At 45.8% G+C, this 6,214-nt stretch overlaps 1 long non-coding RNA gene across 1 annotated transcript; it reads left to right on the forward strand.

Moving 5' to 3' along the window:
• The first annotated feature begins 3,547 nt into the window (after positions 1-3,547).
• On the forward strand, positions 3,548-5,296 carry LOC144889541 (uncharacterized). Its single transcript, XR_013621847.1, has 2 exons — positions 3,548-4,351; positions 4,408-5,296. It is a non-coding gene; the product is annotated as an uncharacterized LOC144889541 (long non-coding RNA).
• Positions 5,297-6,214: the final 918 nt, after the last annotated feature.

Genomic DNA, 6,214 nt, shown 5'->3' on the forward strand with positions numbered 1-6,214 from the left:
ACGTACACGTCGAGGCATGCTCTCCACGAGATTTGCCAAGGTTTGGACAGGAATCGCTTGCCATGCAGTGACAATAGCCTGCTGCAATTCACGCACAGAGGTCGGCTGCTGGTCCAAGTGGTCGTTTGACGCGTTAATTCTGCCCACAAGTTCTCTATCGGATTCATATCTGGGGACATGGCAGGCCACTCCATATGCTCTACACCACGGTCAGCAAGAAAGTGTTGGATCATGCGAACACGAAGAGTGGTGGATTACTGGGAGAGAACATGAATCCTGGAGTGGGGGGTTACTGGGAGAAAACATGAATCCTGGAGTGGTGGATTACTGGGAGAGAACATGAATCCTGGAGTGGGGGGTTACTGGGAGAAAACATGAATCCTGGAGTGGTGGATTACTGGGAGAGAACATGGATCCTGGAGTGGGGGGTTACTGGGAGAAAACATGTATCCTGGAGTGGTGGATTACTGGGAGAAAACATGAATTCTGGAGTGGTGGATTACTGGGAGAGAACATGAATCCTGGAGTGGGGGGTTACTGGGAGAAAACATGAATCCTGGAGTGGTGGATTACTGGGAGAGAACATGAATCCTGGAGTGGGGGGTTACTGGGAGAAAACATGAATCCTGGAGTGGTGCATTACTGGGAGAGAACATGAATCCTGGAGTGTGGGGTTACTGGGAGAAAACATGAATCCTGGAGTGGGGGGTTACTGGAAGAGAACATGAATCGTGGAGTGGGGGGTTACTGGAAGAGAACATGAATCCTGGAGTGGGGGGTTACTGGGAGAAAACATGAATCCTGGAGTGGGGGGTTACTGGAAGAGAACATGAATCCTGGAGTGGGGGGTTACTGGGAGAAAACATGAATCCTGGAGTGGGGGGTTACTGGAAGAGAACATGAATCCTGGAGTGGGGGGGTTACTGGGAGAAAACATGAATCCTGGAGTGGGGGGTTACTGGAAGAGAACATGAATCCTGGAGTGGGGGGTTACTGGAAGAGAACATGAATCCTGGAGTGGGGGGTTACTGGAAGAGAACATGAATCCTGGAGTGGGGGGTTACTGGAAGAGAACATGAATCCTGGAGTGGGGGTGACTGGAAGAGAACATGAATCCTGGAGTGGGGGCTTACCAGAAGAGAACATGAATCCTGGAGTTGGGTGTTACTGGAAGAGATCATGAATCCTGGAGTGGGGGGTTACTGGGAGAAAACATGAATCCTGGAGTGGGGGGTTACTGGGAGAAAACATGAATCCTGGAGTGGGGGCTCACCAGAAGAGAACATTAATTCTGGATTTGGGGGTTACTGGAAGAGATCATGAATCCTGGAGTGGGGAGTAGCTGGGAGAGAAGATGAATCCTGGAGTGGGGGATACTGGGAGAGAACATGAATCCTGGAGTGGGGTTTCTGGAAGAGAACATGAATCCTGGAGTTGGAGGTTACTGGGAGAGAACATTATTCCTGGAATGGGGAGTTGCTTGAAGAGAACATGAATCCTGGAGTGGGAAGTTGCTGGAAGAGAACATGAATCCTGGAGTTGGGGGTTACTGGGAGAGAACATGTTTCCTGGAGTGGGGGTTTACTGGGAGAAAACATGAATCCTGGAGTTGGGGGTTACTGGGAGAGAAAATGAATCCTGGAGTGGGGGGTTACTAGGAGAACCTGAATCCTGGAGTGGGGGGTTACTGGGAGAAAACATGAATCCTGGAGTGGGGGGTTACTGGGAGAAAACATGAATCCTGGAGTTGGGTGTTACTGGGAGAGAAAATGAATCCTGGAGTGGGGGTTACTGGGAGAGAACCTGAATCCTGGAGTGGGGGGTTACTGGGAGAAAACATGAACCCTGGAGTGGGGGGTTACTGGGAGAAAACATGAATCCTGGAGTTCCTCCCGGACCTGAGGACACTGAGCACGGAAAACACCGCTTCCAGCCGGTTGCTAATCAACAGCAATTGCCAATTCGTCTACCAGGTTCCTCCGTCCAATTACCGTTTACCTGTGGGTCATGGGGGTTTCCAACCACGTCTCACGCCCTCGATAGGCACTGGCCTTATCTTCTTAATCAGAATTAGATGTATCCAAGCGAAAACTGCCAGTGCACATCGGACATAGACTGGAGCCAATTAGTTGGGGAATAAAACCTTCCATGCTAAAACTATTTGTGGACTGTCCTAGATCAATGGAAGAAAGGACAAGCACAGACAGGTTGGAAGAGAAGTTCAACAACAAGGAGTATATTTACAATGCAGGGCCGAGGGATTTGGAAAGCATTGTCGGGTGTACAAATAAGGGAATCATTTATCAAAATAATTCATGTGTGAATACAATGTGTCTGTTGCAGGAGGACAACAATGAACACTACAACCATGGTGCGGACACCGCGTACTGTCATTTTGTGGAAGTTCTCTCTGGATGAAGGAAGGATCATTTTGATGTGGATTTTTACTTCCTTTGCATTCCTTTCACTTCTCCTCAACGCAGGTATTATAACATCCTGTGCATCCCGCAGGTTCCACAAACCCATGCTGCTCTACATCAGCATTTCATCACTCGCCGATGCGTGCTGGGGAATCGTTGGGATATCCTGCGTCCTTAGCAACACGATAGCACATCGCATAGAGATCACGTTCATCGAATGTCTGTGGCAAATGTTTTGTTTGGAGTTTGCGCTTGTTCATCAGTTCCTCAGCACCTGGATCATGTACGTCGACCGACATTTTGCGGTGTTTTGGCCGTACACATATGTCGCTCTGATGGCAAGTAGGCAGAGCGCCCTGAAGCTCGTCTTTCTGGTGGAGATCCTCGGGATCTTCCTCAGCATCAGTTGCCCTCTGGTCACATTGTACCTCGAGTTTTGTAACGACCCTGTGATCGTGCACGACAGTGCGTGCCTGTCCTCAACTGTTGCTCGCTCCTCTTGTGAGAACACCAACTTCGGATCCATTTTCGTTGCTGTTATTTTGTCTTTTGTTTTCGGTTTAACCGGATTTACCGCATTGTACTCCACTTGCTGCATCATCTGTAAATGCCGCAATTCGAGCAAGGAGTCGAATGTCAAAGCTCTGCACACTTGCCTTACACAGCTCATGGTGACATCAGTGCAATTTGTAACTTGTACTCTCATCTTGGGAATGAAAAATATACTAAAACATCCGGCGGACGGATTGTTCCTGGACCTTTTCGCCATTGTCACACCAGCAACTTTAAATCCCTTGATATTTGGATTTCGGACTCAGGAAATCCGTGTGGTGTTCGTGAAATTATTTCAACCAATGTGGATTAAATACTCCACCATGATCAAATGTCCATCGTCATGGAATTATTTCTTTTAAAAAAGTGTGCTGTTTTGAAATGTCAAAATCTGTTGACGAGCTGAAAAATATAGATTTGAGGGATTTATTAATTTTAGAGGACATATATTGTTGTGCTCCTCCTCTTCCATTTGTAAGGGCAGTGAGGTCCGATGGAACCAAGCGTCTGCCCTGCCGAGACCACGATACTCCTCCCCTCTCCTCTGTCCTCAGCCAACTATCTCCACTCTCCAACCACCTCCACCTTTCTGTAATCCCTCTTCACACTATCCTCCCATCTCAACCATGGTCTACCTCTTTTCCTTCCACCTTGCTCTCTCAACCTATCCACTCTCTTTTCTATTCTGTCTTCCCTCATCCACACCAAATGTCCAGCCCATGTCAGCCGGCATTTCACCAATCTCCCCATCAAGCTCATCTGCCCACCAATTTTCTCCCTCAGTTCCTCCATTCTCCTTCTAGCCACCCTCTTCACTCCCGCAATCCTCCTGACCGAGTTTTGCTCGTAAACCTGCATCCTCTGATGTTATCTCTGTCAATGCTGCTGTCTCCAGACCATACAGGTAGGCTGGCATGACACACGATATCAGAGCCATTCCTTTCAATCACCTTGAAATCTTTGTGTCTGCCATTACACCTTCAACCCTCCTCCCCACATCTGCACACACATGAATCCTCCTCCGCACCTCTGCCTCTGAATCACCATCCCGAGTCACTCTTCGACCCAGACACTCAAACCTATTTCCTTGTCTGCTATCCTTCCTCTCTAACCTGAAATTCATTTCTTTTCTCTGCTGTCCAACCCACATCTCCTCCATCATCTCCATGCTCATTTTCAACAGCCCGTTTCTCAAATGCCTCATTTCACTCCCCCAGTACTTCCTGCATCTCCCTCCTTCTCTCCGCAACAAAACAGCCAGATCGTCTGCATACAACATCCATCCCATACTACCCCTCATGTTTACCTTCCTGCTTACCAGCTCCATCACCATGATAAACAGGAGTGGCTGAGAGTGCTTCCCTACCTGACATATCAAGGTTAAAAAAAAACCACCGTTTAGAGGCCATTTTTCCCCGCAAAGCGGTTAATCAAGGTTAAAGGGTTGAAATCGCAATGATGCTGTAGTTGCTTGACATGATTTCGGCCAAGTCAGAATGTTTGCGATGTTTGATGTGTTTACATAATGTGTACCTATATTTATATTCTATATGTACGTTGTTGACGATATTTTCAGTGAGAGCGATAAACAGTAATCCCACTATTGGTCAATGGCTTTAACACCAACACAAATGTTTTATTTCGGAACCGAAGCATCGAAAACCTACATATATCGGCTCGATGACAGAAGACGCCATTTGCATTTTTGCCGGACTTTTCCGAACCTGGTTCGGAACCGATTGACATGATATTTATAAGAGATTCTTCAAACTGTTTTTGAAGGGAAGAAGAGGTTAAAGTGCAACCTCCTCTTGGTGTATAACTGCAACAAGAGATATAGACCCCCTTGTGCATTATGATTGTGTGAAAATTTATTTGACATGCCGAGAAAGAAAAGAAAACACGTGATTATTCATTAATTTAAGCTGCAATAAAAAAACAAGCTTTAGATTATCAAATTTTTTAAAAAAAATTGGACAAAAATCTCAGTTTTTTTTTTTGACTTTTTATTTAAGGCTAAAACTTTTCAAATTTCATTTGTACATCCGTGAGATTTCTTGAGGGATCAGAGAATGTCGAGCTGCTCTGGATAGGCAGCCATGTCATGGTGTATAATGCGCAGTTTGAGTCTGTCCAGATAAATAACCAGCACGTATGTGAGTAGCTTCTGGAGACAGGGTTTTGGAAATGTTTGTGATTAATTGTTCGTGCACAAAGTGGAGGGAAGAGCTAGTCACCATTTGCATTGCTTTGTTCAGTGCCATGTCGGTGTTTTCAAGTGTCGCTGAGTGTTTCCTATCTCCAATAAATTCTTCATCGTTCGACATCGTTCATTGAAATGTTTGCTTTTTTGTGTAAACCACTGGTGCTGCTTCGTATGCAGTCTTTGGCTGCTGGTTGCATCATTCCTCCTGTACTCATTTTTCTGACCTCAGAAGGATGACAAGCAGGCTGAATCAACCCACCTATTGTTAATTCAACGGCACGACAGGGTCTCAAACTCAAGACCCTAGGTTCTTAAGCCAACCACTTTAACCATTGAGGTTGAGCCATTAGGCCATTTTTCACCAGACCTGTAAAAAAAACATTTACTACCAATGACAGGATGCGGAACAGGAAAGTGTTGATATTAAGCAACTGCTGGTATTTGCAGTGTTAGGCCATTGCACGTCGGGGTATAAGTCCCGCAAATACAGTTTTTGTGCAACAAAGATGGGGATTAGTTGAAATTAGTTTTGTTCGATAATCGTAATGGGATTATAATCGTGCTTTACATTTGTTATCTTACTATAATTCACCAAATGTCAGTCCGTCCAGCACAAAGTTCGAAGGTACCGCAAAAAAACGGCTGAACCGACCGCAACGATATTTTCGGTGGGTAATCCTGGGACCCCTGGAGTAAAATAGGATATATGGTTTTTCCAATTTTCCAAGTTTTCCAATTTTCCCAAACACGAGGGAATAATATTTACCGATATAAACAGTGATGTGGCTTTTGTTGAAATTCTACGTACCCAGTAGAGAGTAGATCGACTCCTGATGAACTCTTCCTATATAAACGTGCGGAAACACGGCAGCGTGTGAAAAGCGACTGAGAAACAGGCTTCCGTTACAGATTCGGCGCGCACTCTTCACACATAAAGGGGCAACTGAGAAAGACGTGTAGCAGCCGCTTCCGTTTTGCAGAATTCAAGTTTTTTTCAAAATGGGCACCATGTACTGTTTAGATTTTGATGATTTGC

The sequence above is a fragment of the Myxine glutinosa genome, chromosome 1 (assembly GCF_964187855.1).
Source record: "Myxine glutinosa chromosome 1, kmMyxGlut1.1, whole genome shotgun sequence".
Classification (NCBI taxonomy): domain Eukaryota; kingdom Metazoa; phylum Chordata; class Myxini; order Myxiniformes; family Myxinidae; genus Myxine; species Myxine glutinosa.